The sequence below is a fragment of the Heterocephalus glaber genome, unplaced genomic scaffold (genome assembly GCF_053883595.1).
Source record: "Heterocephalus glaber isolate CG9 unplaced genomic scaffold, H.glaber_assembly_v1.0 deba00000122, whole genome shotgun sequence".
Classification (NCBI taxonomy): domain Eukaryota; kingdom Metazoa; phylum Chordata; class Mammalia; order Rodentia; family Bathyergidae; genus Heterocephalus; species Heterocephalus glaber.
In genome coordinates, this window is record NW_028258138.1 from 84,880,866 (window position 1) to 84,908,438 (window position 27,573).

Below are 27,573 nucleotides of genomic sequence, written 5' to 3' on the forward strand. Positions count from 1 at the left end.
CAAAGAAGACCACCTCATATAAGTGATGGTGATACTGATGCACCATATGTGCAAATCTCAGTGTAGGAACATAAGAAAAGAAAGTGATGTGAGGCTTTCAGGAGAATACAATAAGACTCTAGTAGCAGATCCCAAAGAAAATGGTACTGATGAAATGCCTGATAAAGAATTTAAGAGAATGATTATAAAACAATTCATGAGATTCAAAAGAATACAGTCAATTGAACAAAATTGGGAAAACAATGCATGGGATGATTGAGAAGTCCAGCAAAGAGATAGATTTAAAAAAAGAAAAAGGAATTTTGAAAACAAAGAGCTCAGTAACACAAATAAAAAGTTTAATTGAAACCCTCATTTTACAGGTACCTGAAGGAGAAGAAAAAGGGAAAGGTATGATGCTTGAAGGAATCCTACATCCAGAAACAAAAGGAATGATATCATGGAAACCAGTGAATATATAAAACCCACTGGTAGACACACAAGGGAAATATTAAAAAATCATACATTATTAATAAAAGCTATCACTGAGCCACAAAAATGAGAGGAACATGAGAGGAAAATACAACAAATGATATTCAAAATAAATAGAAGCATTCTAGCAGAATGACAGAGTACATCTTTACATACCTTTTAAAAGATACAAACTGGCTGAGCAGACACTAAACAAGACACAATGATATACTTCCTACAAGAAACTCACTTCACCAGTAAAGACATACATAGTCTGCAAGGGAAAAGATGGAAAAAGATACTCTTATATCAAACAAAGTAGATTTAATGACAAAACTGTAAAAAGGAGTGAAAAAAGGGTTCTATATAATGATCAGGGGAACAGTTCAATGAGACAATATAACAACTGTAAATATGTGCCTAATGCTAAAGCATACAACTTTATAAAATAAACACTAATCAAAGACATAGGATCCAATACATTTTATGGTGGGAGATTTTTAACACTGTTCTTTCATCAATGAACAGATCATTTAGACAGAAAATCAATAAAGAAACATCAGAGTTCAGTTATGGTATAAATCAAATGGACTTAGCATTTACAGACTATTTCATTCAATATACCAGAATACGTATTCTTTGCCTCAGCACATAAAACATTCTCTTTCTCTATTAGGCCACAAAACACATCTCAACAACTTAAAAAAAATTGAAGTCATAATATGTATCTTCTCTGACCACAATAGAATAAAACTAGAAGTTAATAACAAAAGAAACTTCAGAAACTATACAAATTGCTGGAGACTTAACAGCATGTTACTGAACAATACGTCATTGAAGAAATCAAAAGGGAAAATTAAAAATTTTTCTTGAAACAAATGAAAATGGAAGCACAACAAAATTTATAGCAATGCACACCTACATCAAAAGGAGAAATACTTCAAATAAATAACCTCCAAGTTATTTATCCTCCAAGTTATCTCAAGGACTTGGAAAAGCAAGAACAAAACACAAACACAAACACAAACACAAAATTGGTAGAAGGAAAGAAATAACAAAGATCAGAACATAAATAAGTAAAATGGAAAATAAAACAATTACAAAAGACTGATGAAACAAAATGTTGAAAAGATAAAAAATAACAAAACTTAAGCTAGACTAAAAGAAGAAGACTCAGGGGCCAGGGATTTAGCTCAGTGGTTCCACCGCCTGCCTTGCAACCGCAAGGACCTGAGTTTGATCCCCGGTACCAAAAAAAAAGAAAGAAAAAGAAAAAACAATGTGCTAACAAATTGGAAAACCTAGAAGAAATAGACACATTTCTGGATATAAATCACCTACTGAAATTAATCAAAGAACACATAAAAGCCTAAACAGACCAATAACAAGTGAGATTAAATTGGTAATAAGACCTCCTAACAAAGAAAATTCTTCACAGCAGGCTTCACTGCCAATACCCATCAGACTTTTAAATAAGAAGTAACAGGAGTTCTTCTCAAATAATTTTATTCCAAATAATTTTAAAGGGAAAGAATCCTTCCAAACTCATTACCCCGATACCAAAACCAGACAAGGGCATAACAACAATAACCACAAAAATCAATATCCCTGATAAACATAGATGCAAAACTTCTCAACAAATACAAGAAAATCAAATCCATCAGCACATCAGAAAGATCATTTACCACAACTAAATTGGATTTATCCCAGGATACAAGGATGGTTAAAAATACACAAATTGATAATACAGCAACAGAATGAAGAATAAAAAAATCATATGATCATCTAATAGAGGCAGAAACATTTGATAAAATTCAGTGTTGCTTCATGATAGAAACTTTGAACAAATTAGCTATAGAAAGATCATACAACATAATAAAGGCTATATATGGCATGCCCTACCGAGGTCCCGAGTCCCACAGAACACGCCGAATCAGCCCACGCCCTGGCAACAATCCACTGGACCCCCCCCACTCCTCTGTACAGCCACCTGGTTCCACACCACAAAGACACAGAGGACACTGGACCACCAGACCATGGTACTGAGTCCCGCTGCTCCTGGCTCAGAGGTAGGGGCTTCTGAGCCACCATCCCACTGCTCTTGGTCCAGAGGAAGGGGCTTCCCGGCCACCATCCCTCCCGCTGCTCCCAGCCCACAGGAAAGGGCTTGTAGGCCACCATCCCTACCACTGCTCCTGGCCCCTGTCCCACCTCTCCCAGCTCAGAGGAGGTAATCCGTGCAGGTGCCAACAGGCCCCCCCAGTCAAAATGAGAAAACACGTAAATAAGTCTCAAAACCAGACTTCCAGATCACCTACAGCAACCCCAAAAGGAAATGAGATGGAACACTCTGATACTCAACCACCTGGACCCACGGAACTGGCAACAAAAGGGGATCTGGAAAAAATGAAATCAGAAATAATTTCTCAGATAACAGGAGAAATTGTGCCCCTAGTGCAAGACATGATTAATAAATCTAGAGAAGAGCTCAGGAACATGATGGAATCCCAACATAGGAAACAAATGGAATACATAAAACAGATGCAAATAGATTTCCAGGACATGAAAAACTCCACTGAAAGTCTACACAGCAGAATGAGCCAATGTGAGGACAGAATTTCAGACATAGAAGATAAGATTGTAATTAGTGACCAGGAAAAGAAAAATTGCTTCAGAATTATAAGGGAACATGAGAAATCAATCCAGCAGCTGCTAGATGATGCAAAGAAGAATAACATAAGACTGACTGGAGTCAATGAAGAAACAGGAGAGAGTACAGATGACATAAAAAAACTCTTCACAGAAGTGATGGCAGAAAACTGCCCAAGCAGGGGAAAAGAGCTTGACATACAGATAGGTGAGGCATATGGGACTCCAAATAGCCTTGATCAAAAAAAATCTACACATAGGCATATAATGGTTAAGATTCCAGAAACTCAACAGAAGAACAAAATTCTACAAGCAGTTAAAGAAACAAATCCCATACAAAGGAAAGCCCATCAGAATCACAGCAGACTTCTCAACACAAACCATCAAGGCAAGAAGAGCTTGGAGTGACATATTCCAAGCCCTAAAAGAAAACAGCCTCCAACCCAGATTGATGTACCCTGCAAAACTATCTTTCAAAATGGATGGAGAAATAAGATACTTTCATGACAAACAGCACCTTAGGAACTTCGTGAATACCAAACCAGCACTCCAAAGAATTTTACACAATATCCTAGCAACAGACATTGAGGATCACAACCCCAGGAAGCAAAGTAGAATGAACCCATCTGGCATGACAAAAAATTAAATGGAAAGGGGGAGAACCCAACAAAAAGAAAAAGTCATGGCAATGACAAGTCAATACATTTCAGCTATAACCATCAACGTTAATGGTCTCAATTCACCAATCAAAAGAAATAGACTGGCAGAATGGGTCAAGAAGCAAAATCCAACAATATGCTGCATACAAGAAACACACTTCATTCAAAAGGAAACTCATGGACTGAAAGTTAAAGGGTGGAAAACAATACTCCATGCCACAGGAAGCCGAAAAAAAGCAGGAGTAGCTATCCTCTTGGCAGATCAAGTAGATTTCAAACCAACACTGATTAAGAGAGACAAAGAAGGACACTACATCCTTGTAAAGGGAAGAATCCAAGAGGAAGAGATGACAATCATAAATATCTATGCACCAAACACTAGTATACCCAACTATATAAAACAAATACTAACAGACATGAAAAGTCATATATGCACTAATACAATTGTAGTGGGGGACCTCAACACCCCACTGTCACAAAAAGATAGATCAACTAGACTAAAAATAAGTAATGAAATACTAGAACTCAATCGAACTCTTGAACAAATGAACTTAACAGATGTTTACAGAGTCTTTTACCCCACAAAATCAGAATACACATGCTTCTCAGCTGCACATGGGTCACTCTCCAAAACAGACCACATACTCACATATAGAACATGTTTAAGTAAGTGCAAAGGAATTGAAGTTATCCCCTGTATATTATCAGACCATAGTGTGACAAAATTGGAGATCCATAGCAAAAGAAACTCAAAAAATTTCATAAACATGTGGAAATTGAACAACACACTTCTGAATAACCAATGGGTCACAGAGGAAATTAAAGAAGAAATCAGACAGTTCCTTCAATTAAATGACAATGACAATACAACATATTGGAATCTATGGGACACAATGAAAGCAGTCTTACGAGGGAAATTCATAGCAGTGAATACGCATATTACGAAAACACAACGAGCCCAATTAAACAACCTGATGCTGAACCTCAAGCTTCTAGAGAAGGATGAACAGGACAACCCCAGAGCTCATACAAGGGAGGAAATTATAAAGGTCAGAGGAGAAATCAATGCAATGGAGACTAAGAGAACAATACAAAAAACCAAAGAAGCCAAGAGTTGGTTCTTCGAAAGAATCAACAAAATTGACAAACCTTTAGCCAACCTTGTCAGAAAAAGGAAAGAAAAGGCCCAAATCCATGCAATTAGGAATGAAAAGGGTAAAATTACAACAGACCCAGCAGAAATCCAGAGGATCATCAATACCTACTTCCAGAACCTATACGCCAATAAGATGGACAACACAGAAGAAATGGACAGATTCCTAGGTACATATGAATTACCAAAGTTGAACGAAGAAGACCTTAAATTCTGAACAACCCAATATCAACCAATAAAATTGAAAATGTAATTAAAAAATTATCAACTAAGAAAAGCCCGGGCCCTGATGGCTTCACTGCTGAATTCTACAAGACATTTAGAGAGGAACTGCTGCCACTACTGTTTAAACTCTTCAATGAAATTGAAAGGGAAGCAATACTCCCAAATTCATTCCTGGAAGCAAGCATCATCTTGATCCCCAAAGCAGAGAAAGACTCAACCAAAAAGGAGAACGATAGGCCAATCTCACTAACGAACATAGATGCAAAAGTCCTTAATAAGATAATGGCAAACAGAATGCAGAAGATCATCAAGAAGATTATACACCCTGATCAAGTGGGATTCATTCCAGTGATGCAGGGATGGTTCAATATACGAAAATCAATCAATGTAATACACTATATCAATGGAACCAAGGACAAAAACCATATGATTATCTCCATAGATGCAGAAAAAGCATTTGACAAAATCCAACATGCATTTATGATAAAAACCCTACAAAAAATTGGAATAGATGGCCTCTACCTCAAACTGATAGAAGCCATCTATGAAAAACCAACAGCCAATATCATACTAGATGGTCAAAAACTGAAATCCTTTACACTCAAATCAGGAACAAGACGAGGATGTCCACTATCACCACTCTTGTTCAATATAGTTCTGGAAACATTAGCCACGGCAATTAGACAAGAGAAAGAAATAAAAGGAATAAAGATAGGAAATGAAGAAGTCAAATTGTCATTATTTGCAGATGACATGATACTCTATATAGAAGACCCCAAGAACTCCACCAAAAGTCTTCTAGACTTAATAACCAAATTCAGTCAAGTAGCTGGTTACAAGGTCAACACACAAAAATCAATAGCTTTCCTCTACACAAATGACAGACTCACTGAGAGAGAAATAGGGCAAATAATTCCTTTCACATTAGCATCCAAAAACTGAAATACCTAGGAATCAACCTAACAAAAGAAATCAAAGACCTCTTCTCTGAAAACTATGGTACTCTGAAAAGAGAGATTGAAGATGATATCAGAAAATGGACAGGCATCCCCTCCTCCTGGGTAGGAAGGATTAATATAGTGAAAATGGCCATACTTCCAAAGCTGCTATATAGATTTAATGCAATTCCAATTGAGATCCCAGCAGCATACCTCATGGACCTTGAGAAAACAATCCAAAAATTCATTTGGAACAAGAAGAGACCCAGAATACCAAAAACAATTCTAGGTAACGGAGACATGGCAGGGGGTATCACAATCCCCAACCTGCAACTCTGCTACAAGCTACTGTGATAAAAACAGCATGATACTGGCAAAGAAACAGACTTGAGGACTAGTGGAACAGATTAGAAGATGCAGAAACAACGCCAGACACACTCAGCCATCTCATCTTCAACAAAGGAGCCAAACACCCTCACTGGAGGAAAGGTAGCCTCTTTAATAAATGGGGCTGGAAAAATTGGGCTTCAACTTGCCAAAGATTAAAACTAGACCTATATCTCTCATCATGCACTAAACTAAAATCAAAATGGATTAAAGATCTAAATATTAAAATAGAAACTCTGAACCAGTTAGAACAGAGGTTAGGTAGAACTCTTGAAGACATCGGGGTAGGAAAAGATTTTATGAACACAACCTCAGTTGCCCGTGAACTAGCACAAACAATCAACAAGTGGGATCTCTTCTTATTAAAAGGCTTCTGCACAGCAAGAGAAACCACCAGCAGTGTGAAGAGACAACCCACAATGTGGGAAAAAAATCTTCACCTGCTCTTCCTCAGACAAAGGTCTACTATCTCGAATCTATAAAGAACTTAAAAAGATCAGACCTCCCAAATTTAAAGACCCAATCCAAAAATGAGCATCTGAAATGAACAGACATTTCTCAGACAAAGAAGTAGAAATAGCAAATAAATACATTAAAAAATGTTCAACATCACTGGTCATTCGAGAGATGCAAATGAAAACAATGCTGAGATTCCAGCTCACTCCAGAAAGAATGGCTGCTATCATGAAATCAACCAATAACAAATGCTGGTGGGGCTGTGGGGAAAGAGGAACCCTGCTCCACTGCTGGTGGGAGTGTAGACTGGTGCAACCACTGTGGAAATCAGTATGGAGCTACCTCAAAGAACTAGGACTGGAAATCCCATTTGACCCTGCTATTCCACCGCTGGGGATCTTCCCCAAAGAATTAAAAGAATCATACCACAGTGATATATGTGCACCCATGTCCATAGCAGCACTGTTTGTGATAGCTAAAACTTGGAAACAGCTCAAATGCCCATCAACTGGAGACTGGATAAAGAAAATGAGGTTTTTTAATAAAATGGAGTACTACTCAGCCATAAAAAATGAGAAATTAGAGACATTTATAGCTAAGTGGATGCACATTGAGGCCATACTCTTAAGTGAAATAAATAGGACACACATGTATAAATACCGAATAGTTTCTCTGGTGTGAGAAACTGAAAGTGTAAATAAGGACTAAGATGTATAATAGGTAATGTGAAATAGGAAGAAAAGGGGCAAAGGGGAAGGAAGTGGGAGGGCTAGGGGAAAGGATAGAAGGGAATGGGATTAATATGAGAAAATGGAAAAATAGGAACAAAATCTTTGTAAATAGGACTGGAGGGGTTGAAGGGAGGACTGGGCAAGGGTGAAAAATAAGAACCAAGAGAGACTATGTAAAGGTGCAAATTTCCAATGATGAATGTCATTATATTGTATACCTAAAATGTACCAATGATTAGAATGAATAATCGATAATCCAAAATAGGAAGAAAAGGTCCAAAGGGGTAGGGGTAGTGGGAGGGGCAGGGGAAAGGAAAGAAGGGAAAGGAAAAATGATGAGAAATGGAAAAAATGGAAATAAAGTCTTTGTAAATAGGGAAGGGTCGAGGGGGTGAAGGGAGGGCTAGGAATGGGGAAAAGATAAGAACCAAGATGCATTATGTAAAGGTACAATTCCCAATGAGAAATGTAATTGTGTTGTATACCTACAATGTACCAATAAAAGAATTTAATAAAAAATAAATAAATAAATAAAGGCTATATATGACAAATCTATAGCCAGCATCATGCCAAATAAGGAAATGCTGAAAGTATTTCCTCTAAGATCTGGAACAAGATGAGGGTGCTCACTCTACTGTGCTTATCAATACAGTGCTGACTGCTTTGCCAGAGCAATTAGGCAAGAGAAATAAATAAAAGGCATACAAATAGATGGAAGAAAGTCAAAAGGTCCTTGTTTGAAGAAGACTCTTTCAAAAGAGTGTTAGAGGGGCCGGGGATTTAGCTCAGTGGTTCCACCACCTGCCTCGCAAGCACAAGGTCCCGAGTTCGATCCCTGGTACCAAAAAAAAAAAGAGTATTAAAACTGATAAAAGAATTCAATGAAGTTTCAGGATACAAAAGCAATATATAAAAATCAGCATTTTTTTACATCAATAACAAGATGGCTGAGAAAGTAATCATGAAAACAATCTCATTCCCAATAGACACAAAAAAAATCAAAAGAAAATACACACACGTGCATATGTGCACATGCCCCTAGGAATAAATTTAACCAAGGAAATGAAAGCCCTCTCCAATGAAAAGTTTTTAAAACTACTGAAAGAAATTAAAGACATAAATATGAAAGAGCTCCCATATTCATGGACTGAAAGAATTCACATTGTTATAGTGGCCCATATAACCAAAGCAATTTACAGATTCAGTGCAATCCCCATCGAAATACCAATGATATTCTTCACAGAACTCAAAAGAACAATTCTAAAATTCAAATGGAAGTACAGAAGATTCCAAGTCAGCCAGAGCAATCCTGAACAAAAAGAACAAAGCGAGTGCAACACAATATCTGATTTCAAAGCATGGAGCATGATTGTGGCATAAACACACACACACACACACACACACACACACACGGAACAGAATAACATCCCCGAAATGAACTCACACATCTAAAGCTGACTGATTCTTACAAAGGTGCCGAAAGCATATATTGAAGAAAAGACAGCCTCTTCGATAAATGGAACTGGGAAAACTGTATATCCGTATTCAAAAGACTGAAACTCCCCATGTCTCACTCTGTACAAAGACAAACTCAAAATGGATCAAAGGCTTAACTGCAGGACCTGAAACTATGAAACTACTAGATGAAAACACAGAAGACCAAGATACATCGCGTAAAGGTACAAATTCCCAGTGATAAATGTAAATGTATTGTATACCTAAAAATGTACCAATAAAAGAATTTAAGGAAGAAAAAACAGGACAAACACTTCAGGACACTAATATAGACAATGGTTTTTTGGAAATGATCCCAAAAACATAGAAAACAAAAGCAAGCATAGACCAATGGAATTACATCAAATTAAAAAGCTTCTATACAGCAAAGAAAACAATCAACAGAGTGCAAACAACCTATAGAATAGGAGAAAATATTTGCCATTCCATAAGGAATTAATAACCTGATTATATAAGGAACTCAAAAGCTGTAACAAAAAAAGTCATCCAATTTCAAAATGGACTGATGATCTGAATAAACACTTCTCAAAAGAACAAATACAAATGGCCAACAAATTCATGCAAAAGTACTCAATATCATCTCTTGTTATTTTTGCTGCCTTGTGTGAGCCATATTTTTCTCTGCAATGCTTGTTTGCCACTCCAGTCTCAGAGCCAGCTGATTATGGACTGTAACCTTTATGAACTAATACAAGCTGAAAATTACCCTTTGGATTTAATAATGAAGCAGCCAGAATATTAATGAGAACAATTTCATTGAAAGGTGAAATGAATCAGAAATACAAAGAACTTTTAAAAAGGGAAGAAAATATGGACACTTTCATAGACACTTTTGAGGAAACTAAGAATCAGGAACTGGAACAGAAGGCACAGTTAGAAGCCAGCACTGTTGCACTTTTACACCACTGTAGTAGGAATATAAATTGTATGAAACAGATATCTTCTTTCACCAACCTGGAACTAAAGATGATGCAGGATGACCTCAATTTTAAATCTACTGAAATGCAGAAATCACAAAGGGCAGCTAGGAATTTGACTTCAGACAGTCAAGTCTACAGTTAGATCTACAGAAAATGGAGCTCCTGGAAAGTAAGATAATAGAGGAATAACATTCTCTAAAAAGCAAAATTAAGCAAATGACAGTGGATCTGGAGACATATAATGATTTCCCAACTTTAAAATTATCAGGTGAAGAAAAGAGAAAGAAATTGCATCAGGAGAGAACAGTATTATCAACCCATAAAAATGCCTTTAAAAAAATAACAGAGAAGCTAACCAGAGAATATGAGACACTGAAAACACAATTACAAGAAAATGAGACGCATTCTCAGCTACAAATCTGGAGACAAAGTGGCAACACCGTGAGCAAAATAATTTTGTGATGAAAGAATTCATAGCAACAAAGAGTCAGGAAAGTGATTACCAGCAAATCATTAAAAATGTGACCAAGCAGATTTCAGAGTACAACAGAACTATTGTGGATGCTCTATGTAATACCAGCAGGAACAGAGTCTGAATCAACCGATAGTTTCTACAGAAGTTATCTTCTTGATGCTAAACTTTGTAGAAGATGACTGAAAATTTACAATATTTTACCTTTTAAGAGTTACATCTAAAATTTCTGAATGCTATAATTGTTGTAGCCTCTTCAAATAGTGGTGTTTTAAATAGTTTAATATTCAGTAAAGAATTCTCATATTAAAAAAAGTACCCAATATCATTAGCCATCAGGGAAATGCAGATCAAAACTACATTGAGATACGTTCTCATCACAGTTAGAATTGCTGTTATAAAAATAAATAAAAAGTGTTGGTGAGGATATGGAAAAAAAGAAACTCTCACACATGTTGGTGGGATGTAAATTAGGACAACCATTTTGGAACAGTATGGAAGTTTCTCAGAAACAGCCAGCTGAGAAGATTTCTTGATGTTGGGTTCAAAGCATCCTCATTTGGAATGGGACCAGGCAGTGGCAGTCTGACAGATTTCCCCGTCTTGTATTTTCATCAGATGTCTGCTGAGCTTCTCTGAGAAGTCCACACAAGAATAGGCACAGTGTTGTCCCCACAGCAGCTGCGATGTGATTTCTCCAAACTCTTCATCAAGTCATGCAGCTTCAGCTTGCAGCATTTCATGAAAAATACAATTTTGGGGGCCGGGGATTTAGCTCAGTAGTTTCGTTGCCTGCTGTGCAAGCGCAAAGAACCGAGTTCGATCCCCGGTACCAAAAAAAAAAAGAATTTCTATATTACAATTTTTGTTTTAATCCAAGTTGGAAAGGTGAGAGAAAATTGGAAACATCAGCTTGGAAACTTGCAGCTTGACTCAGATTGAAGTCCCCCAAACATTTTGAGCTTACTGAGGCAATCAAGAAGTGACAGCCTTTACCTACCACAAGGCTAGGAGACTTGCATGGGAAACAAGTATTTAAGGTGCCAGGCCAGTTTTACGAGCTCCATAGAGTCAATCTTAGTTCTTTAAAGCTGCCTGGTCAGGGTCTAGAGAGCTAGCTTGGTGGTGGAGCACTTGCCTAGCATGCATAAGGCCCTAGGTTCAATTCCCAGCACCGAATCAAAGGCAAAGCTGACTGCTCATATCTGAAAACGTAACAGTTCAATCAGAGCCTGGCAATATACCTAGTCTTTCTGATTTTGTCCAGCTACAAAGAAAACAGATTCTTACAGAACATAGGGAAACAAGCGTATTGCCATAAAATAAGAATATTTATTGATGGCTTCCTAATCCTGACTGACAAGGTAAGGAGAGAAAGTATTTCGATTCTGTTTACAAAAGTACAATTTACTAAACTGATGTAAGCTATTGAGAAAATTTTAGATCTGAAAATTAAAACATTAAGAACCAACAAAATTTCAAATTAAGAACTTTATCCTCATCATTTCATTTAGTCCTGTGTAAATAATTCACATTCTGTTTGATCTTAGTTAGCAGTTTCATGAAGCTATCAGTTGCTTTTTTTTATTAGGATATAATAATTTTTATCTGGAAAATTTTACTAGCATAATGGTATGATCTTAAAGTTATCAGAAATTTGTATGCCACATAAGCCAAAATAAACCTTTCTTCCTTTGAAAAAGAAACTTGTATTCCAGAGTACACATCAGAGTCTTATCCATTAATTTCCTTGAAAAAGAAACAACTTTGATTCTTAAAATCGTATGTTAGACGTATGTTCCTGTTTTTGCTTCAGAATCCACTTTGTGGGTTTTTTTTTAAGTTTTCCATTCAACAGGAATTACCGTAAAAGGATCAATAATTTTCCTCACCATCACCTTTGATCAAATCTTAAGCTGTTTTATGGCACATTTATAATGTTTGGTTCCAGTCTTATTCATAAATATCCAGTTTCTTATTCAGGTCCTTGTTGCTTTGTTCTTTACATAAAAACTCTAGAAATACTCTGAAAGCTAATTAATTGTTTCTTGTATCTATTACTTATCTGAACAAAGAGTTAGTCCTTCAGGATTCATATATAATTCATTCTGTTAGAAATGACGGAAAAAAGAAACCTGCCCAAACTGTCAAAATAAAATAAAATGGCACTTCTCCTGGGAAGCAAATATGATTCAGGTCACTGTTTTCATAACATAGGAGCTTCATGTTGCTGGATATACTAAATTCAGTTAAGAGCTGGTGAAAGCCAACGAGGTCAGTGACACCTTATATACACATGCCTGCCATAGTTAACAAAGCCCTTGCCTTTATTTATAACCTCTGTTGAAAGTTACTCACAGTTCCATTTCATGTTAACATCACATCACTGGGAGCAGCAGTTTAATTTTACTTTACAGCACTGTGAGTCCCTAGCATATCATTCTGCCTGTTTAAAGTAACAGTTGCATACAGAGCTACTGTAGCTATAGAGACATGTTAGCCCACTGGGGCCTAGCATGTGCACAAGCCCATGACCAGGCCTGCAGAGGGTAACACTGGAGGGTTTGGGGAAGTACAGGTTATAATAAGTCTATGGGAAAAAGTCAGGGAAACATAAGAAAATTCATAGAGTAAGAAGGTAAGAATATACTCTTCAGCTTGCAAAACTTTCTTTGAAATGCTCATCATTTTCTTGTATTGCTGAGAGAAAATTGCATTCATGCTTTATTTCTCATTTGCTCTGATTGGATACATCTTGCTTAATGGCCTCCTGAGTTTTCTCTTTCCTTTATTTCCCCTTGCATTTCAATGCAAAATGAAAGTCTCTTTCTGAAAGTAGTTTTTATTCCAATTAGGTATATTCTAAAGTAGATCTATGAGTAATCCTATATTCACTTGTTGTATTACTATATATGACATATTTGACCTTGGCTTATTTTGTCAAGAGATGCTGTGTGACGTATTTGCATTTCAGAAAAACTATTAAAACCTGTAAGAGTAGATGGAGCCAACCATACTTACCTGTGTAAATGTCTCTTTTTTAAAGGAAATAAAATTCCTGAAATAGACAGAATAAGTTTATTTAAATGAAACTTTCCCAGTGTAGATAGAATAACACTTGAATTTTCTTTTCACTGTGAAATTTGCAAAGACTTAATAAGAAATAGTGAAGAATGAGTTTCAGTAAGCTTTATTAGAGTCATTTGTGGTTCCCTGGCTCATCTCCCAAGCCTTCCAGATGGTGAGAACAGAGAACACAGGAAAATTGTAGTGTCTTCCCTAAAGTGAACCAGTGGATTAGAGGGGAAGGGAGTAATACAGTCACGTTAATGTCACTGATCACGCCTGTATCTAGGTGAGGTTTGGGATTCCATAGGAGGAGTTGGCCATTTTTGCTGTGGTTCTTTTCCTCTGAATTTCTTGGCTTGTTGCCTCACTCTTATTTCTTGTTGCCAGTTATTCTCAGCTTAGGTTCTTCCCCTGACATTAATGTATACTATTTTCTGTTGACAGTAATTCTGAAACCAAGTTCAGATGGTCTGAAAAGTAAACGTTTTATTGTGGGCATAGTGGGCATGATTTAGAGGTTCTTTTAGTATTAAAATTATACTTATTTCTAGAAGACCGGAAATTAATATCACATAAATTTATATTGAAGAATGATTCAAAATTGAGCAAAACTTTTTAAAATATATGATTTATCATCTTTTTTCTGTTCTAATTCCAGCTTATTGTTTCTACTCAAAATTTATAATGTAATTTCTTTGCTAACCAGTCCTTTAATCTGCCTCTAATACTTCAGGCTAGTGTCTAATATTTCTCAATATATAATGTCAAAAGTCGGCTCAAGTGACTTTCCTCAACTCTTGAGAGGCTTGTCATCACCATTGTCCAGCTAGATCTGAGTGGTCTCCCTGGTAGCGGAGGGTCAGGACCAGAGTCTAGAGCCCCTGCCGTCACCCTTCTCCCTCTGTGTCAAGATACACTTAATACCTACCTTGTACCTTTAGGTCGATTGACACGGATGATTAAATCATACAACTCTTGCCTTCTAAAACTTGGTGAGATTCCCTCAGGGCCCTCCATATTCATGCAGGTTGGAAGGAAAGATCACCAAGTCTGTCCTTTCCTGGGTGTGTTGTTACAGTACAGGAAAGGGGCTCTGACGTGCAGGCATCCAGGCTCATTACTGTGAACTAGCGTCGAAGAACTTATCTACTCCCTCCACTGCTGAACAAACGGCTTCAGTTGCGGGAAATGTTACATAGCTCACAGGATGGTTTTGTGGGGATGGCATGAGATAATGTAAATGAATGGATTCTATAAACTCTAAAGCCTTATTTAATAAAAATGTGAAACAAAATATCCATTTCCTCTGCTTGAGGCAACCTGTAACAATCTTATAATCATCTCACCTGTGTTTGACTCTATCTCCACGTTTCGTTTGCATTGGAAGACAGGAAAAAAAAGAGTATCATGACTTTTTGTAAAGGAAAAACACACCAGAATGTGTTAATGTATTTTATTTTCTGTTTTAGGTATTGACTTCAGCATGACAAAAATTTTAAAGAATCCAAGAGCGCATCAATGTCCACATTTAAGGAAGACTCAGGCTTATCGATACTAACAGCAAAGGTATGGAGTATAGTAAGAATTAGAAAAAAAGCTCTCGTTTACCTTGCCACATACTTGGAATTGGCCACCTTCACAGAGGCGATATTGTCTATCACATCCTTAACATACATTTTAGAGAAAATTTAATGATCAAAAGAGACTTATCTGGAGGGCCTTATCTTAATATTACAGTCTTATTTTCCCCTGAAATATCCCCGTCTCTAATGAAGAAAAATCATAGCATTTCTCTTTCCCTCACAACATTGCTTCTCCTTGGGTGAACATACACAGGCTTCTTCCAGTGCATTCCCACGGCTGTGACCTTAGCAAGCGTTAAAGTTGGAGAGACAATTTTAGAGATTATCGACAATGGTTAAGCTGTCCTCATTTTTAAGCCATGATTCTGGAATAATGGACACTGTTACTCTCGCCTCTCCAAGGCTTCGTTTCCTCACATTCTTCAAGGTGCTTTGCCAGTGCAGGTCCCTCAGGCAGCAAGAGTTATTGAGGTTATTGGCTTGAAATGCTGAATTTGATCTCTCAACTTTGTCAGATAATTAGGTTTTGAGTCTGTTACAGTCTTTCTTGATAAAGTGTAATCAAATTTATCTAGTTAGGTCTATTTTTTAAAATGAAAAATTATGCCTATATAGAGTCCACTTTCTGAACATTAGTCATGTATTTTCTGGACTTTATCAATCCAGTTTTATAAAATCTCTACCTCCTTATCCATCTTCCACAATGCAGGCAAAGGTGTTTTCAAGTACTTATGATAGAAACTGGCGATCTATCAATTTTGGATAGATGACAACATCACACAATTTTCTTTTGGAATAAGATTGCTAGATTTAGTTATTGGGAAATGTGACACAAACGTGTGTCTAATCTTCAGGAAGCGCTAAGAAATAGGGACAGATGACTGTGCAGCTGACTAAACAAGTTTGCAGAGGACATCGTTTAAGTAGGAAGCCGAGCAAAGCTGCCCCCTGAGTAGCACACCACACTTCTAAATCTTGGGCCCCAGTGGATTACACCCCTCAGGGTGCCACAAAAAGTACCGTAGACTAGAGAGCTTGGGCGACAGGACTTTATTTGTCCAGTACTAGAGGGTATACAAAGTCTGTAACAGAGGGCTGCCCATTTGGTGTCCTGGGGCAGGCTCTCTTCCTGGCTCACACATGGCCTCTTTTTAGTTATGATCTCACGTGGCAGAGATAAAGAGCTCCAGCATCTTAAGACACAGTCCCATCCTGGAGGCCCTCATCAGCTCCAAAGGCCCCCCTCCAAAACCATCTCCCTTACTGTGAGGGCTTCCACATATGAATGGGGAAGCACAGATATTTAGTCTGTCACATGCAGGATCCAGTCTATGCTGATTAGACAGTAATTGGTATATTATGTCCAGTTTTTCGAAACTTACTTTGGAAAAGCACTGTAGAAAAACAGAAGTGTTTTCAACAGAAAATAAGATGACAAAGGGATCTGAGACCATACTGCTTACACAATAGGTCAAATATTCAAAGCTATTTCTGTTAGTAATGAAAACACTCTGGAAACCATACTTAACTCAAATACTTAGAGCTACAGTAGGAAATCAGAATCCAACCCTTTCTGTGTGCTTACAAAAAAGTACTTTTACCAATAATGGGAAGCTGTAGGGAGACAGATTTCAGCTCAACATAAAGAAGAATTTTCCAAGCACCAAAGTTGTCTGCATTGTTGAGTGGGTGCCTGTGGGTCTCTATCATGTGCACATTGAAGAGCAATCATTCAAACCTCAAAAATCAAACTTTGGCTTTTAGTCAATGTCAGCAATTACCCTTGAATAAACTAACAGGTATATTAGACACCAAGGCCACACTTTGGACTTTCGAGGTCATCCCTTGTGATCCTTTCAACATTTACCAGATTGCTTCGTTCTTCAAATTTACTGCTGTTAACTCTTGACTGTAAAAGTCTTGTTCATAAAATCTTAAAGTGCTCTAACAAATTCTGCCTTTATCTTTGGTGGGATGAATGGAAGCATTTGGGGTTTCTGTTCATTGGTTTGGCTTTCTAGAAAAGGAGGGACTCTAACAAGGCACTCGCCGAGCGATGTGAGACTGCATTAAAGCATTTTTAAAAATGACTGCATTTGCATTTAATACTTAGTTCTACTCTTGCCTTGTTGAATGAAACTTAAAAATCATGGTCCTCATAGAGAAAGGACCCATGAACTGTGATTTCTCTAATAACTGACACCTGCAGAAAAGTAACAGAAATGCCTATTTCTAGAATTTTAGTAAGATAGAATGTTTATCTTACACTGCTTAATACCAGAGACATCTGCAGTAGGTTCCAGTCTCCTGCCCAGTGTACAACGTTGGGTTGAAGAAAGACTCAAAGACAGAATTAAAGAAAAAAGTGGGGCGCCAGGAGGGTCAGTGCTGAGCAACCACCAAAGGCCCTGATCAGTCCAAGCCGCTGATTGTTATTGGTAATCAAATTGGGGTAAAGGGGAACTATGTGTGAGGATGTGCCGTCATGCAGTTGCTATGGATACTAATGCAGGTGAAGCTTGTAAAGGAAAAGACAAAGCATTCTCAAATTAGGAACAGAACAGACAAAATTTAGGGTTGTCATTAGAACCTCGTCCTTCTAGTTAAGAAGGTTTTAGTTGTGGGAACGGGATTTGGGTGCGTGTTACTCTGACCTTGGCTGCTGTGTTATCTCAGATTGAGCCCCACGGCTTCACAGGCCATTTCTCTGGTCTCTGCTGTGGCCGTTAGTGGGAAGGCCATGCTAACTTTACACTACCTCAGTGCTTGTGAGGTGCTTCTTTGAGTCATGTAAGCTTCAGTCAGACCGCTTCTTAAAATGAGCCAATTTAGGGGTTAACTCTTTACAGCCTGCACTACTTACAGCCTGCTTTGAGCATAATCAATAAGGCTGTCCCCCACAGCTTAAGGCAGAAGCAAGAAAAGGGTCACAAAAATCTCTAGACAGGCAAGATAATTATATAATCCATGGATCTCTATAACCATATGCACTAATAAAAAAATGAAACATAAAAGGAAGAAAATAACTAACAACAATAAAAAGAAGATGCTCTGTGGAATAGCCTCTTGCGTATTTTAAATACATTTAATAGTAACCTTACTTATACTTGCAATTAAAGTTTATTTACAGTTCTTTAAAGATACAAAATAATTGACTTGATTTCTTTTCTTTTTCTTCAGTCCCACTGTAGTAGCATTGGTCCAGAGTTTTACCCTGTTCTCTTCAATTTTGGAGGTCAGAGCCCACTGATTTTATACTATCTTAAAATGCATGAACTAGAGGTTATTTCCAAGACCTCTAAGCAAAAGAAGATCAAACTCACTGAAATACTCCAAGAGCCATATCCTTTTTTAAAGCTTGGCTCTAATAGGATCAGTTTCTAAAATATTGAAAACTATTTACTAAATGTCTCAATTAAGAAAAATATGTAGTTTTACCAGTGCATTTAGATAACATTTACTTATGCCCAAATCTTTTGTAGCCTGTGTGATTAAACTGTTTTGGGGGGGTGGGGCAGGTTAGATCTATGGCTATGATTTTGCATGTAAGAAAAGTAAAATACACATAAAACGCAGAAAATAATTGGTATATTTAGTTCTCTGATATAAAATGCTGTCTTTGCAATTCTACCGTTCAGTGTTTAATTTAACCTATTTGTCAGAATCGTTGGGCATGGCCTTCTAGGATTCTCCAAAGGGAGTTTCAGGCATGTTGTAGCTATGGGTCCTTTGTTCAAATGAAAGTGTATCAGAAACCTCAATGTATGAAATACAGATAATTGAAATAGGAGCTCCTTGGCTGCAGCAGGGGCAGGCATTATCTCCTGACACCCCGTGCCCCTCGGTGAGACCCATGCTGGCCCAGGCTTTGCTGAGGACACAAAGGGATCTACTACAGTGGTCCTCAAATTGACTTGTGTTTGGCTTTTGATACAGGAAAAATATTAGGATTATTATTTGTAATATCTATGATACCTTTAAAAATAAAATGGAAGCTGCATTTTACAGGAAGTTAGCAATTAGGATCCCTGACTCAGCTCACGCTCCAGCTGGCTCTCCCTGCTGTGGGGCTAGCAACACGTCCTTGCACACCTGTCCTTCTCTGAACAGCACGACACATTGCCACTGTCCTTGGTTCACTGTGTGGATTTGTAGCTTCTATCTATTTTTAACCAAATTGATACTAACTAGTGGGAGGGTACCTTGAAAAAAGTCCTGAAAATAGACTCTGGATGGATGATAGTATTCATAATGTCACAATGAATCTTTAAGAACAAAAGAGTGTTGAAGGAGCTCCTCTCCTGTCAGTTTCACTAAGAGACAGGACAAAAATATTAAGAATAAAAATTTCCAAAAAGATTGAAATATAGGTCTACATCGTTATTATAATCAATGAATTCAATTCTAAAGGTATATTTTCATTTCTGGTGTTAGCTAATGATAGTATGATGTTGATTTGATTTGCAAGGCATTTAAAAACCCACTGAGCAGGCATTGGTACAAATCTCAAGTTCAAGTACAAAAAGGTTTGGTGTACTGTTAATAGGTAAATTAAGTTAAATTTTGTTTTTAAAATATTTTTACTGCATCTCACTCTTTTGTATTTATAGATTTCGTGTCTTTTATGTAAATTAATACAGATTGATGTATATGTAATTTATAAATATAAAACTTCTCATATATACTTCTACGAAGTTTTTTTATGTCATCTGCACTCTCTCCTGTTTCTTCAGACTCTAATCAGTCTTACATTGTTCTTCTTTGCATCATCTAGCAGCTGCTGGATTGATTTCTCATGTTCCCTTACTATTTTAAAGAAATTTTTCTTTTCCTCCTCACTAATTGCAATCTTATCTTCTATATCTGAAATTCTGTCCTCACATTGCCTCATTCTGCTGCATAGACTTTCAATGGAGTTTTTAATCTCCTGCAAATCTGTTTGTATCTGTTTTATGGATTCCATTTGTTTCCTATGTTGGCATCCCATCATGTTCCTCAACTCCTCTATTTTTTATCTGTCTCCTCTCCAGATTTATTAATCATGTCTTGCACTATGGGCACAATCTCTGCTGTTTTCTGAGAAATTATTTCTGATTTCATTTTTTCCAGATCCTCTTTTGTTGCCAATTCAGGGAGTCCAGGTTGTTGAGCATAGAGTGCTCCATCTCATTTCCCTTTGGGTTGCTTTTAGGTGATCTGGAAGTCTGGTTTTGAGACTTGTTTACATGTCTTCTCATTTCAGTGGTGGTGGTGGGGTTGCTGCAGGCACCCACTTGGCTCAGCTCCTCGGTGCTGGGGGTGGCCCTGCTCCTTGGCACTGTGGGCCTCATTTTGCTTTTTAAACAAAAATCTTTCATAATAGTTAAAATTAGATAGAGATAGACATTCAGGCGTCATTGGTACAAAGTTAATCATTCTAAAACAATATGTTTTAAGAATTTACTAAACAGATGCTATGTACCCTCACTTAATTTTCATGCAGACTTCTGAGATGGGCACTATTACTATTCCTGTTTTACAGAAAAGGAAACTGAGGCACAGAAAAGCTGGATAACTTGCCTATGACTCTAGAGTAGGTGACAGCACTTGACGTTCCTCTCCTTGGTCGATGCATTTCCAAGCCTGTCTACTCCAACACTCTGGACTCGGTTTACCACAGAGGGATGCGCAGCTCCAGGACTGGCTAAGAGCAGGTTCTAGGCTTTTAATGGTACTCAGCATCAAGGCCTGGGGAAGGGCAGTAGGTGCTGGAAGAGTCAACAGGGAAGAGAGGACGCCATGATGGTGTTCTGCATATCTGCAGACAAATCCTTATCTGAAATGTTTGGCTAGTCCCCCATTAAATCACTTTTCTCTCCAGACATTCAAGATTTCAGGTACACACACCCTGTTGGAGCATCCTTCATTCCAACAAGCTCCAATGCAGGACAGTGTCATGTTTGCTTACTACATAGTCTTCATTTAAACCAATCTCATGGAACAGGTACATTTAAAACTTTAACTCCACAGGCATTTCACTTCTTGACTTTAGTTTTTAAAATAGTTTTTAATTGACAATTATAATCATATTCACAGGGCATAACATGAAGGCACCATGTCTGTACTCGGTGTGGAATGTAGAATCATGCTGACTGATGTATCTGGCACCTGACATGCATGTCATTCCCCGGCCCCGCTACACCTTGGACCCTTGGACAGCACCTCCCACCTGCCCCGTAGGTAGCATTTCTGTTAATGCAGTGATTTTCCCAAGTCACAGAGGGAAGACAACTTTCCTGCCAGTGTTGTAGGGGTCACACAGGCACGCTGAGGGGACTGGAGGTGTGTAAGGAGAGCATGGCCCTCGGGTGAGTCTGTGCCATCTGAAATGACTTTAATCACATTTTAAAGGAAAATAATACATTCTTTTACTAGTTAGTATACAGTAACTCATTCTTACTAGGAAATTTGAATCTACTTTTCTGAATGACCTTTAAATCTCTTTATAAGAACTTGATCGCTTAGTTATGAGTAAAACAAGAGAAAACACTAGGACTCTGAGCCCAGTGGAGTGAGGCTTCAAGCTGTGCAGAGTTTTGCACAAAATGTATTTAGAGGCCCTAAGATTCCCTTCGCACACTGTTTGCAAACCCCCAAGACTTTTACATGTTGAAAATGAACTAACAAAATGGTATCCAAAAATCCAATAACTTTTTCACCAACAAAACACAAATTATTTTTTTTAAATTGAAAACTCAAGAATGAAATGTGTCATTTACATGGGTCCGGTTAAAAAGAAAATGTTACAGGCCGTATCTGTATTTCCAGCATGAGTTTTAAATGTACCCGTTTTCTTGCAGTTTTTAAAACTCTGGACCAAGCACAGGGCCGTAGCGAGTACACAACAGCTCCACAAACACGCTTTCTCCCACCACTGCACTCGTGGACACACTTATTTTTAACATGTAAAAACTACCCAGGGAAGATTATTTAAACTCTACCATTGAAAATAATGTGGGCTGCATCCACATTTATCCCAGCATTAAAAGAAAGCTATACAAAGAAATCATCTGTTGCAAATTATCTGGGAGAAAAAAAACAGGCAATAGTGAAAAGGAAAAGAGAATCACTGAGACGCCAGAAGGACATCAGCTCTGCTGAACATGCCGCCTTCACAGTCAGGATCCAGCAGGCTCTCAGAGCCATGTGCTGCTTCTTCTCACTTCTACTTGTACAGAGATTTCTGACAATCTTTGTCACACATGCCCATGTAGATTTTTTTCCCCGTTAACTAATATGAACTCAACTTGTAAATTTTACTGACATTACTGTCACTTGTATTAGTCATTTCAATCCAATCTTGTTAATTAAGATATACTAAGGATCTGCTCACTTTTTAATTTTCTTTTGGGTGGAGGTACAGGGGGACAAACACATTTTTTAAAAGATCAATTATCTGACAGTCATATGTCTGAAAAACTTTCTAATTCAGAACCCTTTCATTTAGTTTCTACTCTCTCCCAGAATGTAAAAGGTAAAATGCTTTCTTTCTCACCTTCTAAAATACTTAGGATGAAATGCAAATGCAAGCCTATACTGTTATAAAATTTATTTCATTATTTATGAGAGTTTACAAAAAATAATTTAACCCTCACTTCAACTTCAAAAACCAGGGTGCTTCCTCTGTAGAAAAAAGAATGGGAGCAGGAAGATCAGGCTCGGGAAAAGAGGAGAAAGATGCAGGAAAATGTGAATGGAAAAGAGGAGAAATCCTAGAATTCCTGGTTGCACCAATGGGGCCTTCCCCCTTAACATGGTGACAAAACTGGACTCTAGTCTGAGCCTCTTTTCATCTGGAGCAACCAGAATCCAGGCTGGATAAAATTCAATCCTCTTGAACTGGGGAACCTCACTATCCGAACATCAGGGAAGGAAAGAATTAGCAACAAGGTATTCAGTTTCCCCCAAAGTGGTGACGTTCTTCACTTTGTCAACTCATTAGAGACCCAGGTTCTTCCGAGGCTGCCAGGGAAGAGTACTGGGGGCCCCTTCTCAGGGTCGGGGATAACCCACCGGCCAAGCGAGACCAGGTGCGGTGGACTCACTGCAGTGGGAGGAACACGGGTTCAGTGGAGCTACAGTCGCGTCAGAAGGGGGAGATCCCAAGAGGATATTTACAGGCTCTCGGGGTCTCCGTCGGGGAACTTCTTGCGTCCGGAAGTGAGATTTGATGAACAAGCTATTTTAGATAGCTCAGCCTTATCTCCCAGGAGAAAGCACTTCCTAGAGCAGTAGCTATGTTATTTTTGCATATTCTTATCAGTGTTAAACTGAAGGATAAAAAAATATGCATGAGTGCCAATTTTTTTCAGTTTTTATTTTTTATTAGTCCATCCACCATGGTTACCTTCATCATGGGGAGCTGGTGTATTTACACAACACAGCTTAATTCTTTTTTCATCCCCTCCCCCTCCATCGCTTGGTCCTCTTCCCATTTGAACAAAATCTCTCTCCCTACTTCCTATTATCTAGCTTTCATTATGCTCTTTATTTATACATTGAGTTTCTCATGTAAGAGAAACCATGCAGTACTTAAGCTTGTACGGCTGGTTTGTTTCACTAACACAATGCTCTCTGGCACATCCGTTCTCCTACAAATGACTCAAGATTATCCTTTATAGCACAGTGGAGCTCTGTAGTGTGTTCATTTTCTTGACCCATTCAGCTGTTGATGGGTTTGATAGACCCTTTGGTTAGATAGTGCTGATGAGATGCCTCACCCAAGGCAAGGCCCTATGGCAGGGTTAGACTGCATTTTTCAGAAGTGGCCATGACAGCTCTGCCCTTCGCGCATGCTCCTGTTAGCATGGGACCTTGCCATTTCTCTGTGTTCGGTGCCTTGGAATTTGGACAGTCCAATGGCATAACTGACTGCGTGGCTTCTCAAGTTGGTCAAAGGGGCTTTGCAGCTTCTGCCTGTTTCACTCTTGTCCTTGGAATGCTTACTGTTGGCAACAGCTGCTGCCTGCGTTAGGAAAAAGCAGAGCCCCTTGGGAAGGGCGTGTTCCAGCGACACCCACAGCACTGGTCAGACCCTCGAGTTTGTCATACTAAGGAAAGGCTTTCACATGATCAAGAAAAAGTAGTTAGTACTGAGTTAAACTCATAATAATAGCTGGTAATTATTTTTGTGTTTTTAGAATTTAAAAATTTAATCTGGTATTTGTATACACTTACAGTTCACAGCCACACTACACCTATGCAGTTCTTAACTCCTCCACTACATGTATTCAAGGACTTGCAAAGAGGCCAAACAAACAGTGGTCTACACAGTAAATAGTAAGAGGCAAGAGAGACTAAAAAACTCACTGACCCCAGAGACAGGGCCACAGCATTTGGTTGAACAGGTTGTGCACTGTCCAGCAAGATCCCTGAAAGCTGCACAGCAGGGAGGAGCTGCATGGTGGCATTGGCAGCTGCTAGGAGGGGTCAGCGAGGCCTGCCTGGAGCAGGACAAGTCCGTCTGCAGTCTCTGGCTTGTGCCTGTTAATTCCCACTTCCCCCTATCATTAGCCCTTGCCTGCCATTTCCCTTCTTTGTCCCAATCCTCATTTCGGATTCTAGACCCGTTGTCTAATTATTTTCCAGAAACTCTAACTCTGCTTACTAGCTTTCTGGTTCTGCCGCATTTCCTGGATATGCCTTCATTACCTGGGCCCAGATTCCAAGATGTTTCTTGTAGCTCATCTAACAAACATTCGCCAAAAGCCTCCTAGGTGCTGGGAAATGCACTGCGTGCTAATGATATGACAGTGGTTCCTGTCCTCAGGTAACCGTACGCCAATGGCTTCCCTCACCCGAAAGCTTGTCAGCACCACCAAAGACACACCCTTCCCAGAGTCTTCTCCCCTTCTTGGCTGAGCAGTTTCTACCCTTCCCCTCCCCTCGTGTCTAACAGGTGCAGCTAAGTGGCCTTTAAGAAAGGAGGCTCTTACAAAGGTCTCAGGAAGCATGCTTCATTTACCCAGAAATGGATGGACTCTAAAGAAAAATTGGTGTAAATTTCTCCACGTTCTCTAGAGACATTAGGGGTAACACTGGAAACATGAATGAAATGCTTGGGGTGAGCATGGGTATCTTCCTCAGAAACAGTCTGGAGGATCATGGAGAAGGGGTTCACCACGTTCCCCTTCTCCATAAAACTAGCACCAGAGGGGAGTCTGCTTCCTTCCTACCAAACCGATCACCATGTTTGTCTACCCAAGCCAGCATCACGATGACCTGTGGAAACTTCACGAGAGGGTGAGCCACGGAGTGAGGGGAACAGAATGGAAACCGGACTGAAAGAAACAACCCAGAAGCATGGAGATGCACAGAGGCCAAAGAGTGCCTGTCCCTGACAATTTCAGTCACCATCAGGGCCGACAATCGGGTCCCCTTGCTGAGTCTTTGGCTGCCACGTCTCACTGAGCACTGTTAGAAAAGGAGAAAACAGATTCACCTGGAGCAATAAGGGAAAAACTGCTCAAGTTTTACAGACCATAAAAGCCAGTGGTGCAGAAGAGCAACCTAGATCAGAAGTTAGACCATGGAAAAGGCAAGTCATGGTGGCCCATGGGGACTCTGAGAGTGTCTTCTTCAGATGTCACCATGCCTCCTTTCTTTTCATCTGTCCCAGGGTTATTTTTGTGAAATTAGCACGTAAAAGACTGTTTACTTTCTTTTCCTCACTAATCTTACAACTTTGATAACTTCTGCAAGGAAGAACTTAAGAGCTTTGCATAGAGAACTTAGAAACCCAAGATAGGTGGAACAGATTGGATGGAGATTCATATAGCATCCAGTCCGTACACCCTTACATTATATAAAATGGCAATATAATCTGTTTTGAGCAAGATTAAAGAAATATCAACGTGGCACATGGGCATTTGTCATGTTTTTCATCCCACTAGAGCCACAGTGTCCAATATGGTAGCCATCAATAGGCCCACGTGGCTCCTGAAGCTTGAACGTATAAAACTGGGTATCAGTAAAAATTCCGCCCCTTGGTCACACGAGCCACATGTGACTGTTGTACTGTGTGGATATCGGACATCTCCACCATCACAGAAACTTCTATGGAAAGGTGAAAGTTCAAGATGCTTCACAGAACTTGAGGTACCCCAAGGGCATCAGACACCCAACATCTACTACCGGACATCTTTTCTCCTTGCCACTTGCAGCCTTCTAATTTTGGAAGTTTAAGAGCCTAAGAGATGATGTGTTACCTCATTCATCCACTCATTATCAACCATCCAACAAAATCACCAACAAAGTTAACTTCCCATCTGAGTTCTTCAATTCGCCTCTCTCCAGTTCTCCCTTCTCATTTTGCTTTTTCTTGGTTGGATTTTTTTTTCTTTTTTATTCCAGTTGAATGTTATTGATTGTCTTTGCTCAGGAAAAAACTGCACACTCTTAGCATCATGCACATTTTTGGGTCCATACAACATGGCTTCAACCCATACAAGAAGCCTTGCCACTCTCGGTATACGGTCCGGTGTCAGCAACTACAAGTGGCCTCTCTATGCCAAGGCCATGACTGCCTTCGACAGTCAGGAGGCAGGCATTCTTTACATAATTCTCTATGACGCTCACACCAGCAACCTAAAATAACCTTGTAACTTTCCCGTGTGGCACCCAGGAGTTCTGTAAAGGATCAGATTTTAATTTTTCAAAACTACATTTAAAACCTCTTTAATACTCACATCCAGTATTTAAACTTTGATCTTAGAAAGAGTACATTTTATTTTTATAGGCTTTTTTTTTTGGTACCAGGGATCAAACTCGGGACCTTGTGCTTGTGAGCCAGGCACTGAAACTACTGAGCTAAATCCCCAGCCCTAGATAGCTTTTACTGAAAGCTCTTCTAAACCTTGTTGAGTCAGTTACTAAGATTCTTTCACAAACTGTCAGTTAAGAGTGGGAGAGCTCCAAGATACATCATGTATAGGTACAAGCACTGAATGATAAATGTAAACGTATTGAATACTAAAATGTACCTATAAAAGAATTTAAGGGAAAAAAAGAGTGGGAGAGGTTTTTTTAAAGATGAAAATGAAAATCTTTTTAAGAACTTGAAAAGGGGGTTTGCTTGACACGTGAGTGTGTGCGAGTGTACTCTAAGTGTTTTGCAGCGACCCTGAGCGGAGACAGTTACAAAATTGTTGTTAAGATTTGGTCCCTTTCTGTTACAGACTCAGTTTCAGTTCTAGTTAAGATTTTTCTTTCCTTTTCTTTTTAGTAAAATACACAAGACACAGACCACAGTTCACCAACTTGTTATTACACTGACTAGTGAAATAGACAACTTTGGTTACTTTAGACAACTAAGTCCTGGGCCTGGAT